General features: G+C 46.3%; 1 pseudogene; it reads right to left on the bottom strand.

Annotated features, from left to right (window-relative positions):
* Positions 1–1874: 1874 nt before the first annotated feature.
* Positions 1875–2504, bottom strand: LOC146868645 (GPI-anchor transamidase component PIGU pseudogene; annotated as a pseudogene).
* Positions 2505–13749: the final 11245 nt, after the last annotated feature.

Here is a 13749-nt window from a genome sequence, read left to right as displayed (position 1 = left end):
CGGGCTCAAGGAGTATGTCAGCTCCGCCCACATATTGATCTTGTATTGAAAATGTCCATAAAAGGTAACATTCCTTGCCTCATGTTGTATCCTCCCACTTATGAGCCCCTCTGTTGTGTATAAAAGGGGACCGTGTACGCAAGTTCTTTGTGCTACTCTATGCAATACTGAAGGGTATTGTATGGATTGTAGGACCACCCTTAAGGGTTAATAAACCTTGTCTTTGTACTTTGCAGTTTCCGTGCCAACTTCCTTATAGATTCCATTGCAGGAGAGCGAACCCTTGTGTCCTGCGGGCCTAGCTGGGGCCTGTATTCATCATGAGATGCTTCCAAACATGTTAGCTGTATCGCAATGTTCTTAACTCTCTCTACTAGGGGTGAAAGTAGGGATCTTACCAGATGCTCTATATCGGTCAGTAGGTTAGAAAAAGGAGAAATGGGAGACTGTATCGATGGTGTTAGAGGCCTGGTTCGTAAGGGAGTCGATATTGATTGGGGCATAGTTTTGGGCACATCCGGATGGCAGTCTTTTCTCCTTTTTTTGTTGGAACAGTAAGGATTTTTTTTGCTACGGTCTTCGGGCAAGAAAACCTATTTTTTCCGGGTTTTCTCTTAGAAGTTTTAGCAATATAAGTGGAGGATAAGTCCACGAGGGAAGTGCCCGTTAAAGATTGAGAGTTGGAGGGAGATATGCCAATTTCGTTTAAGATAGGCACTATATCTGTTGGATCGCAAAGTTGCGCGGGGGGGCCAGGGTCGTTGGATAGTTCAGGATCCGAAGTCCTGATTGACGGTGAGGGAACCTGTTGGATGTGGCCCAAAGAGGAACGCTTCTGAAAAACAGGGTCCAATGATAGACGGCGTTCCGTGATGGCGATCTCTTTTTCTAACACGGAAGCCGCCCTGGTGATAAAATGATCTAGGGTCCCCCTAACTGAGCCCCCTACCAGGGAAAGCCTTGGTTTTGTAGATTGTGTGGCCATATTAATTTACTTTTTTAAATTAAAACACAGATAAAAATGAGAGCCAATGCTAACATGCAGTGAAGGGAATAGGACACATAAACCAGAAGACAGTCAACGGCTGTAGAGAACAGCCCTCTTGTACCCCAAGGAGAGACAGAACAGATTTCAGTCACCTGGCTCTGGAGCAAGTTGTAGCGTTTGAGTAGGCAACGAAAGGGGGGTGGCCCAGCCCAGCCTCGGTCGACCTTGGACGGCCGTAGACGGCCCGTCCTTTGCCCGGGCTTAGCCCGGCGTGTCCCGCTGCGCGTCCCGCGAAGCGGGATGCGCGAGGTATTTTTGAAGTCCGCCGCCGGTGGAAAAGGAGGGGCTGCTGGTGATGTCACTGCCCCCAGGTGCCTCTGGTCGTGGTAGTTCTGTAGTCCCCAGTCGGCAAAACCAAACACCATGCGATGCGCGTCCCGCGAAGCGGGATGCGCGAGGTCTTTTTGAAGTCCGCCGCCGGTGGAAAAGGAGGGGCTGCTGGTGATGTCACTGCCCCCAGGTGCCTCTGGTCGTGGTAGTTCTGTAGTCCCCAGTCGGCAAAACCAAACACCATGCGATGCGCGTCCCGTGAAGCGGGATGCGTGAGGTCTTTTTGAAGTCCGCCGCCGGTGGAAAAGGAGGGGCTGCTGGTGATGTCACTTCCCCCAGGTGCCTCTGGTCGTGGTAGTTCTGTAGTCCCCAGTCGGCAAAACCAAACACCATGCGATGCGCGTCCCGCGAAGCGGGATGCGCGAGGTCTTTTTGAAGTCCGCCGCCGGTGGAAAAGGAGGGGCTGCTGGTGATGTCACTGCCCCCAGGTGCCTCTGGTCGTGGTAGTTCTGTAGTCCCCAGTAGGCAAAACCAAACACCATGCGCGGTATTGGAGTTAAAATTGTGGTGGCCCCTGTAGCAGATACAACAGTGCTGGGGCAAACAAGGTGAGCGGATACAACGACTGGTATGTAGCTAAAGCCAGGAATACAGCACTAAGAATGGCACTGCCTTTTATGGTGGCCAGGATGAAGAATGCAATGATGGCATTGTTGATGGCGCAGGTGGACTTGGCAACACAAGACAGCACTGTGAACGGGTTTAGGAGATAACACAATGCTACTTTCAGTGGGATGTAGTACATTTCTGAAGGAGTTCGGATGAGTTCCACCACATCTGGGGCAAACTGCTTCAGCTCTAGGAGGAGCTTCTGTTTTTTGAACGTCACTTTGTTGAAGTCCTGCACTGCTAGGTAGAGAGCTACAGCAGTCAGTGTATCAGTGATCATAAATACAAGCTCAGCATAATCAATCAGGAAATGAAAGAGGTAGATCGTCAGAGGTGTTTCATGAAATAAATCTCCAGCGTACGGAGAGACTTCAAGGTCCAGCAATGAAAGCCCTTCTACCACTCTTTTCCAGGAGACGAGCGGGGACACCACCTCCACCCTCTCGCGGATGAAGGTAGCCAAATTAGAGCGGAACAATACTGCCCGTATAGTGGCACCCACCAAAGCCACCACCATTGGTATGTAATTTTAAAATTTACTTTGCAATGCTATTTTAATATATTTCAATATATAGGAGCTGATATTTGTTAATCTCAGGACACCTAGTGACAGCCTGCGGCACTGGTGGCTTCTGCTAGCTCACTCTCGGGACACTTAGCAGCAGCCTCGGGTGCTGCAACTTGTGCTGCTAGTTGTTGAGACACCTAGTAACAACCTGTGGTAATTCATGCTTGTGCTGCTCACTCTTGGAGCTCCTAATAACTTTCTGTTGTACTTCTGTCTTGTGCTGCACACTCTTAGGACACCTAGAATGAGCAAAACCATTCGGTATGACTTTAAAGTGCTAACACATGCAAAAAGCATTAGTGAATGCCTGTGTTTGCATGCAACAGCAACTTAACGTCAGGCCTATTGGCTTTGCCAGTGATTGTTGTACAAGCCACTTTCTTAATAGAACATGAGACCACGAGAATCAACAGCAGTGCCAGGGTAACAAAAGAAAAAGTTGATGGACGGAATGCTGGACAAAGCAAACATTCACCCCCAGTCACAAGCATCTGGGTTTAATCTAAGCCTGGGCAAAGCACTACGCTACGGTCGCGTAGTTTGCGAAGTTGGCGCTACTTCGCACTATGCGAATTGCATGTAGCACAGTGCAAACATGCGTAGCGTAGCATTGCGTAGTGCAGCGGTCATTTTTTGCTTGCTCGTGGTCCTCAACACTGCGAGCAAGCAAAATGACATCCCGGCGAGACTTTTTCCTTATTCGCGATCAGCAACATCAAGTTGCCGATCGTGAGCGTGGAAAATAAACATCCCGGCGAGATTCTCAATGCAAGGAGGTCAGGTTTCTCATTGCGAGTGGTCGCGTATGCTCGCGACCGCTCGCGATGAGAAACTACCAGTCTGCGTTGAGAAATCTGCCGCTCGAGTAAAAATCTACTCGAGCAGCAGAAACTACAGCTCGCACTGTGCAAGATGCCGTTTTCAATGATTGCACAGTGCCGGATGCTTGTCCGCACTGTGCAATCATTGAAAACGGCATCTTGCACAGTGCGAACAGGGTACTACGCAGTTCGCGAAGTGCTACGCGTAGCTCGCGTAGTGCGAAGTGCTCTTTGCGTAGCTTCGCGTAGTGCTACTTCGCGAACTACGCCCAGGGTTAGTTTAATCCATAATTATTTTGCTCACCACACCACCCCAGTTTAGACCATGCCATATGCAAATCAGTCTGGACCCTGTTCCTTGAGGGAACAGTCCAGCCCGAACTGCCAAGCCAGGTCCTCCCTAGACCAGAAATAAGCATCCCGGGACCGGTTTCAGGGCATCACCGTTCATCAGCCAGGCTAGCTTGAATCCAGTGGTGTAGTGAGCAAGGGACCCACGTCTGGGCATACCCTTCCCACTCTCCATGCCACTGGACTCAAGCTATCCTGGCTGATGAGGGGTGAAACTCCGAAATCGGTCCCAGGATGCTTGTTTACAGTCCACGGAGGACCTGGCCAGGCAGCTCAGGCTGGACTGTTCCCATGGGGCGCAGGGTCAAGACTGATTTGCATATGGCTGGGTTCACACTGGAATGGCATGGTGAGCAAAAAAACGATGGATTTAGGCCCAGATCTTTGTAGTGGGGTGAATGTATGACATTGTTCTGCATTCTGTCCATCAATTGTTTTTTTTTTGCAAGGGTAACAAAGGTAAGCAAAGATAGGAGCTGCCACCCTGTCATCGCTAATTGACGTCTATTATGTTGTGAGGATGGACTGCCCCATGTTGAGATGCCACGGAGGGGTGTTTGGAAAATGGGCCCCAAGAATGTGAGTCCGATGGTCACAGCCACATCATGGCCAGAGGTAATAAATGCGCCCAGGAAGCGACCTCGAGGTTCTTCCTCGTAGCCTGTACCATACCACAAGCATGTTTGCTGATTCTTTATTTAGCCGCTGGGCCTAAGCTACACTAGCCTCGCGCACAGCAACATCTATGTGCAATGACATACACTTACCATCACTTCCCTGTGGTCTCATAGCTGCAGGTGTGTAATTTGCTGATAATAAATCACCTTCCGCTTCCCCCGCTGTGAATGCACCTGCTCCTGGGATGAGAACTACACTGATTGTAAGAATTATCCACACTTTCAACGCAATAAATTCCTTTCTCTAATGAAGATCTTTCAATACGGAGAAGACGGAGCTCGCGCCTCGCTGTCCTCACACAGCGCGCTCCAGCTTGCCAAGTCGAGGACAGGTAATCCATAGCTGAAGAGCTTTTAAAAGGTCATATTACATCTGCCAAGAACCAATTGCACTTTTAAAAAGACGCAGACGACAATTAGCATGTATTAATGTCACATTAGAATATGCATCAGCTTTCAAAATGAGATCATGAGTGAAGTAACACAAGTGAAAATAAAATTATGCCTGTAAAGGTAATTGACGCAAATGCTTCATAACTGCTGCATTAAGAGAATTGGGATTTTTCTGTGTCTTACCAAGCACAGTGTTTCTTCCGCAGTACAGTGTATGGTGGTAAGTGCAATCTTAGCAACAAAAGACAGGATGCTGTTTCGATTTTTTTTTCTTTTTTTTTTTTGCTCTCTCTGCTTTCTCTTTCATAATTTAGGTTGGAGTATGAGCCTTGGGAGCCGACAGGTGTGTGGCCTTGGTCGAAGTCCCTTAGTCAGGCATCAATTAGTGATGACAGAATACGGAGGCAGAGTCAGCTGCTTCCTGTCTGCCCCAGGGGAAGAGAGGTTGTGCCCCGGAGGTACGGGCAGCACGGGCCTTGCAAATTGTACTCCTGGTGCTGCCGGATCTTTTCTCAGAATGCGAGGAACTAGGAATGTGTCGATATAGAATGTCTTGTTGTATGGCCCTGTGCTTGTTTATCCAGCGGCGGCCTCCTTATCTGTTTACCAAAAAATGGACACACGCTGTGCGCGCGGGCGCCTTCGATAAGCCAATCTCTGGCGGCCGAGAGCGAAAACTCAATCGATACAGCATCAAAAACATTCGCTCCCACACGACTCCGCTCGCGCTTTTCCCCAAGGGCGTCAACAGAGCGTTGTTTGTTTAATTTGTAGTAAGTTGCGCGAACGTGCTAAAGAGCAGTTTGAGAGATGATACGGCGAGGGTCATAGGTCCAAAGCTCCCCGGAGCTCGGCTCCTTTTAGCAGTCACTGCACAAACCTGATTGGACAAACGCCCCTTTGATATCGTCTTCTAATGCATTCTTTCAGCCGCGCTTCCGTGTTTCTTCTTAGCATTGAAAAGATAGGGAAATATTGTTCCCGTTTTTTGTCGCTATTTACTGATAACGGCGGCGGAAAAAAGAAACAAGGATGCCCGGTTTACCAGTGCCGTGGCAGGATGTTCTACGTGAAAGGGTTAACCCGAGATTGCGCAGTCCACTTGAAAAACACTAACCGCCTGACTCTCGGGGGAAGGAGGCACATGGGCCCTTGAGCATCTTTTCATCACAGAATGATGCCAGCAGCGCAGGGAGACTCTTCAAGTTGTAGTCAGGCAGGGATCTGTTCGGCCCACATTTAAGGAGCAGGAGTACACCGAAAAATATGGCTTGTTCAGTGGCGGAGTGCTTTGGAAAGGGGTCCTCTTCTGAGCGCAAAAATCACTGTGTCCTGCTTTGCGTCACTTTGGTTCACTTTGCGTCAGGCGGGTGTTATTTGAGTAGACCAGTGCAAACATCTGTAGGTTTTGATGCAAAACCCAATCTTCTAAGATTGTCAGAACGTGCTTTGCATCAAAAAATAATGGGGCATATTCTCAAGCCCCTATCGCCGCTGCAACGTCACTGATGGCCCTATTCACATTAAGTGGCTTAACACGGTTTAATTCTGCCTTGTGAATAGGGCCCCCTTCACACTGTTATTAGCGTGAAAGGGGCGTGCAGTGGCTGTTGTGGTGGGCGTTCCACCGAAACACCAATTGAGTTTGATGCTACCTCCTATTCTCAAGGGCAGCGTAAATAGGAGATAGCGCCAAACTTAAGACCAGGAAAAATCTGGTCTTAAGGTGGCGAAACGAGGAGAAATGCTTTATTTATCCTCGTTTTTGCGTTTTCCAGGTGTGCTGCCTTGTGCAGCACACATGGAAAAAGCAAAATGCCATGGTTTGTTTATGTACAGGAAGGTGTCCCTTCCTGTACATTAACAAACCTTTTTTAAAAATGCCGTTCGTTTTGTAACTTACATGTGTGCTGCATGAAGGAGCACAAATGTAACTTACAAACTGGCATTTTAGGTTTGTTTATGTGCAGGAAGGGACACCTTCCTGCACATAAACAAACCTCCCCGCTTACAGACTCCCTTGCACTCTGGTGCAAGGGTGCCTGCGTTGGCGCTAAGTTGTGAAACTTAGCCCCATCGCATGGGGAAACGCAAGGCTGCACCAAATCCTTGAGAATAGGGTGCAGCCTCGCGGTTCCAAAGTGGCGGAGAGAGGCGTTAAGCCAAGAAGGCTAATGCCTCTCCCCGCCACTTCATTAACAATATGGCCCAATGTCTCTTGAAGCAGCTGTAAACAAGAGGAAATGTGTGCATTTCTCAAAAAACCCATGCATTGCATGTGTGGTGAATGCGCTATTGTGTGGGATTCTTTTAAGTTTGTATAAGCATTCCAGGACACAACCTACGGTCGACATCATGCAATCTTCTTTTCACTATGGTGCAAGTATGTGCGTTTGCACATAGGAGTCTAATTAGAGCACCAGAACAGAGAAGGACAGCAGCAGCAGTCCAGTCTTGCTAGGTTTGTCTTGGCGTTGTTTTTTCTATCACGCAACGCAGCTCAGCACATTTGGTTGCTGCTCTGTGTTGCATGAAAAATGATTAAATGTGGCCCGCAGAGAGAGAAGCCAGCAGACGGGTCACTGAGGGGCAAAATCTCAGCGTGGGTCAGAAGAAGTGCTCAAGATGTCCAAAGGGTGAGGAGCAGCTGAGAGAAGGGAGGGAGATACAGCAGTTTTTGCACTCTCTGAATTTGTGCAAAATAAAGAATACCAAAACAAACAAGCATTGGAAATGCAATAGGTCTCGCATTGTTTAAGTTAGAGCTATTGGCATTGTAAATGGTAATGGTATTTACCCATGTGTTATGGAGTGTATGTCTGTTGTGTGTAGTGGAATTATGTGGGTTGGGTTGGATTGGAATTATTAATTGTGTAATTGTGTGGTGTGGATTTGTGTAGTGGAATTACGTGGCATGGTGTGCCGTTGAATTATGTTGATAGTAATTACATGGTATTGAGTTCCGCCCTGCCTGCCACCTTCCTGCAACATTGGTGACAGCATTTTTCGTAGCCTTTGATCCATTTGAGCTTGAAACTGTTTTTTTTAACTTCATATTATGCAGTAGGTGATGGATTATGTGACAAATGCAGCAAATACATAACAATGCATAATAAACATAGCTGCAGAATTGCATAAATCAAGTGACCTTGGCTATAAGTCACTCGTGGAATATATCACTGTGCTCAACAGACGCAGATTTTGGCAGAAATAGACCTTTATTAACGAAGGTGTTCAAATGTTTTGATTAGGCTGAAAAGTTACACCACGGAGGTAATAGTTTTACCAAGACATTTTCCATGATTTATGTACGAGGGAGCCTTCACAGAAATAAACTGGGATTCTTTTTTACATATTAATATAGTGGGTCATCAATACTTGTTACCCAACAGGAGTGTGATAACTAATGTATTAAATAAATGTTATTGGTTACTGAATAAAATATTGGAGCAGCAGCAAGTGTAGATTGTCTTATGCACTACATCAAATGCTAAGGTTTATAGCAAAGACTTAATGGTGGACCAAAAGCATGTGTTTTATTAGGCGCTGACTATCCCAAAGATTTAATACTATTTGTTTTCTATCCCCATACAGAGTACTTAGGGGGCGTGTTAAACTTGGTAGTACCGAGCATGCTTTAGAACCCATTTTTAAAACCTGGAAGTTACAAGATGAAAATTCTATGTCTGCGATAAATTAAGTTGCCAAATGAAACGGATTAATGAGCAGCTAAATGACCCGATAGGCTGTCAGATCCTTTAACGTAGGCATGACTCACAGTTGAGGTGTTTTATATCCATGAATCGCAAATTACCCACTGATGAAGCCATGAAAACTGTGCTAGCCATTTCCACTGTAATGTTTTAAAAGCAAGTTAAATGCAGCTGCAGCGGTATCACAAGCTGCAAACCACCCCACTGTGTTAAGATTTCCTTCACTGTTTTCACGTAAGAAGCAAACCGAAGGATTTAAAAGGCGTAGGGTCTGAAATCATAATTTTTATTCTATTCTACAGCCAGTAAAATATACTTGTGCAAGTATGAAATCTCGTCAGTGTCAACTGGCTACAGCCAGCACTCTTAGCGTAAACAGAACAGTGCACACACAGAACCACAGCCATTCAGATTTACGCTTTACAAAAGTGTCTCATAGAAAACGTATTAAACGGACCTTCTATTTATAAAATAAACCCAAGCAGTCTTATTTACCTTTGCACTTAAAAGCATAACTAGATCCCACTGCAGGCTCGTGATGGGATACCTGCTATCTCGCTCTCCTGTTGGCTGAGGAAAGCAGCAGCAGGGTACTCTTCTGGGCTCCGGCCCCTCACCTCACTGAGCAGAAAACTCAGCTCATGGTGAGCAGAGCTGCCTGTGGCACTACGGGTGGGGAGAGGAGCCCCACAAAGAAGTCACCCTGGAAAGAGAGAAGCGGACTCACAATACTGCTGATCTGGACTTAGCCGCCAATATAGACAAGGGGGCAAAGGGGAGGGAGGAGAAAGGCGATCAAAACAAAGCCGCGAGTGGTGCGCGCGCGCCCGTATGCTTTCAAGTATCGCGCCCGTGTCTGGGCACGATAATTGAAACCATATGGCAGGAACTGCACATAATAGACACCAATAGGCCAGGGGCAGAGCTATGCGGCCGCCTCTGGCCTATTGGTGTCTATTTTACAAAAGAACACGCACGGAAAGTCCAATAGCAGGGCGCAAAGGTAAAATCACAGGCACGAGCGTGTGCATTTTACAGGTCGATTTTCAAAACCCGGACAAAAGGACTCTCGCCTGCGCGAGCACTGCTACGCAGTGCAAAGCAGGTCGCAAGACCTAAAAACCTGAAGGACTTGTTTTGCAGCTTAAATAGTTTTCTGGATACACAGATGGCCCAGCCATTTCTCCAGAAGGAAATAAGCTATGGAGGAGATATATATAAGAACAATCAAAGCCCAAATAAGAGTTACCAAGATTAAAAAAAAAAGCCTAAAGATGATAACCACAAAGAGGAGCTATCTGGACGTATGTCTGACAGCAAATGGTTGGCAATACCCAAAAAGAACAAAACAGTACGACTCAAAAGGAGACAATTCCAGACCCAACCACTACATGATGAAATAATGCAGAGCATGTGAATCGAGAAAATTAGTCCTGTTTCAGTCTCTGGTGCAAATGCTGGCTCCGCTGGTGAAACCATACACTGACTATAGGTGGATTTATGGCCATCAATGTATATATATCTTGGTCTGATAGCCCCCTTTAGGGAGGTCCTTCTGGGGTTTTTCTTCTGCGTGGTACCACCAGGATGCCTGGCAGTCCTGAACAGAATATTTAAAAATTACCCACACGCTATCTGAAAAAATCTTGTCATGAGTCTCATTTTTTGTTTCACAAGTACAAACTCAAAACTCCTTTTTTGGGAGCTTGTTCTTGTACAACAAAATTGTTTGCTGTTCTTAAGTCATAGTGCTCTCCAATAGGTGGGGATCTGTAAATATGGTACGCGCTAGTGTGCCAGGGCAACAAAGGAAATTAATTCTGCCCCCCCTGGTGGATGGTGTACTGCACGCCCATCTCTAAATGAAGGCCTAAGTCTAATGTGTAGAAGCCTCAAAGGAAGAAAAACAGGACTAGGCTGCATGTTGACAAGAGGGCTCACAACTAGAGAAACGCGGGCTTTCCATCAATGAGAGGCCCAGCCACTAGAAACAAGTATCAGTAGGCCAGTTGTCTATGGGATGCTCCACAACTAGAAGCAGGCAGTACTCGGCCACAGAGTGCATGATGGGTCAGCAAGTTAAGCATTCGTGTTGATTTCTGTGTGAGACGATCGCTTTCATCCATTGAGATCAATAAACTGTGTACCATTCTACTGGGTAAAAGTAACACCTATTAAATAGTAACATCTGTTATTTACAGTACTTAAAAACAACAACTGTACCATGAAGTGTGTTATTAAAAATCAAGTTATTATCACGAGCCAATGCAAAACCAGGTATCATATTTTCGTTAACAATCTCAGCTTCTGGTGGAACTCCTAAAGGGATAGATTGATTGATTGATTTATTGACCAAAGAGTATACCAAAAAAGCGCTTTGACGCCTCGTCAGGGGTAGTAAGCGCTAAATAAATGCAATTACAATACAATACATGTATATAATATAAATGTAAAACAAAAATAAACGTTTTGTGACACCGGTCTTGACACACGATACCTGTAGTGCAATGCCCCAAAAAATCTGGAAGGCTGTCCAGATATCCACTTGCACTCTCGGTGGTAGCTGGTCTCAGTCAAAAAATGAAGGTAGAGAGATATCTTCCTGATACGGTAACTGTAAATGATCACAAATGAGGAGGCTTAAAAAACCTACAACGAAAACTAAGGTAAGTGCTAATTAACCTTTTTAGAATGTATATTTAGCATTGATTCTGTTTTGCCTTGCAGGTTTTATATGAACGTGCTCTCCTGATTAAGCATGTTGCATGAAATAAATCGAGCATGGACTTCTTGAATCAGAAATAAGTAACATGAACATTGAACAAGCTACCAAATGAATTGCTTCCTCATTTGTGATCATTTATATGTGCCTCGTTATAAATATATCAACCTACATTTAATTTTTGACTCTGTGAGGGCTAGTGCAACCGGTGGAATCTGAACAGCCTTTTAGGTCGTATTTCGCAGCGCAAGGAAACATGTCTATGAGGGAGAGCCTAGAAGCACACCAGACTGTCATGGTGAAGACGGAGGGATGGGCTTCAGGTGTAGGAGAATCGTTACTCCTGGAAACATAAGACTAAGCCTCAGGCTCACACCAAGCCTCGCGCCACAACAACTCACAGGACGGGGTCTCGCGCCCATGGAGTGCTCGCAAACAGAAGTGTGCAGGAGTAAGCGCCAGAGGTATCACTGGCCTCGCAGCTAGAAACTCCCAGGACTGGGCCTCATGCACAAGGATGGTCGCACAAGGGACCCTCAAGAATAGGGGTATATGCCCTGAAGAACAAACCGCAGAAGAAACTCAGAAACCATGCTTGATGCTCAGGAGGCACCGCACAAAAAAACGAAATTAGGCTTCAATCCACTGGAAGTAATCACAAAATAACACGCACATAATCAGTGTTCGCTTTTATGTTTTCTATAATGAGAAATCAAAACTGCAAGAAAAAGAAAAATAAATATAAGAAATGCACACTTAGTCGTGAAAGCCAGTTGGCAAGCCCGAGGTCAGCAAAACAAAGGCCGTTGTTGCAGATTTCGCCAGGGCATGCGAGTCAGGGGCTCTGCTCACTAACAGATTGCAAAGTGGAAGCTGAGGGTGGGGGAGGAAGCTCAGATGTGGCGTCACCACGAGAGGAGAGCAGCACAGGTTTTGAGGTTTTTAAAGGGTCCCTTGGTAAACACTGCGCACAACGCAAGGCAGGAAGCCCGGAATGGCATTGCCATGTGTCGGCTTGCCCCCTGCTGTGGGAAGAGGCGGGCTGCACTGGCTATCCGACTTTGATCTGGGCCTCCTGTTCAAACCCTTAGCGGCCTTTATAATGTAAACTCCCTCCAGGGCTCACAGGGGTCTTTACATATGCAGTAAACTTGAGCTGTGAGCATCTCTGATTGAAGTTTCTAATTCAAGTTTTTGGAGAAGCTCATGCCGCCTTCCTGGGGTCACAGTGATGTCAGAACCTGGAAAGGTGAATGAAGCGCATCACACACCCCCTCACAATTATAAAGAACAACAGAACAAAACATCTAAAGTGATTGGACGAAACCAAAGCGGAATAGGACAGGGGTGTTTATACATTTAATAGAATGTATTGAACATATGGCATCAGGTAGTAAAATATAGAGATTTCAGATTCCGGATGTTATACAACATGCCATGTTCAGATGGCCGTGTTATAGTGACCTGGGCCTTCCATGATGAGTCGTGCGCCTCTAGTTTTTTTGCTGATTTGGTATGTTATGTCCATATACCTCGGAAACTCTCCGAGTTAATGCTTGATAAGTAGACACCACTAGTCGGAATTGATGAGAGGAGATGGCCTCTCTCCGTTTGTGACTTGGACTGTCTAAAGTTCCTGTACTGACTCCGAGATATTTCGACTTAAATGTATTAGATGTCGCAACCTCAAAACAAGCGCGCACTGAAGTTGACGAGGAGGGAGTGGGAGGGGGAGTGGGGGCGGGCACAGTGGTGCGGGACTTCAAAGGGGCCGCGAAAGTGAAAGAAAACGAGTGCTTTCAGGCTGCCAAATGGTGCGCGCGCCCGGGGCACATGCACTGTATTTGGAGGCCTGAAAGCACTCGTTTGCACTTCCAAAACTCGCTTACTATAAGTCTCACCAGAGCAGCGCTAAAGCGCTGTCTCAGGCGAGACCTAAAAATCAGAGATACAAAAACCTGCAGTACCTGCCTTCCACCGCTGAGCTACTTTTCACCTAAGTAATAACAATAAAACAATAATAATAATAAGAACAATCATCATCATGAAGCTAGGCAGAAACATGCATGCATAAATGATGTGGTGGGAAATCTATGTACCTGCACCTGCCATTTCACAATTGCGTTATCTACACATGTGCAATGACCTCTATGCAGATATTGGATAAGGCTGTGTAGATATATTCTATGCAGAAAATGCACCGTAAGAAATTAGCATCATTAAGGGCACATTTTCCTGTACACATTGCACCAGGTTTTTCTTCATGAAATCTGTACGGGGAAAAGAACAAGGAAGAGCAGTGTACCCACACAGCTTGGAAACCTGATTCAGCCATCAACTCCTGTTACCTGAAGAATTCAGGGGCATATTAACAAGGCGGCGCTATAAAATTATCGCCGCTTTTGCAGCCGTTTTCGGCCGAAAAACGGTCTTAATTTTATCGCCTTATCAGCAAAGACACGCTATCGCGTGGTTTGCTGACTCAGCGCCCATTTCCAGCGCGCCTAACTTTGCATC

The sequence above is a fragment of the Triturus cristatus genome, chromosome 1_2 (genome assembly GCF_964204655.1).
Source record: "Triturus cristatus chromosome 1_2, aTriCri1.1, whole genome shotgun sequence".
NCBI classification, from domain to species: Eukaryota; Metazoa; Chordata; class Amphibia; order Caudata; family Salamandridae; genus Triturus; species Triturus cristatus.
This window is presented reverse-complemented; position numbering and strand designations above follow the sequence as displayed.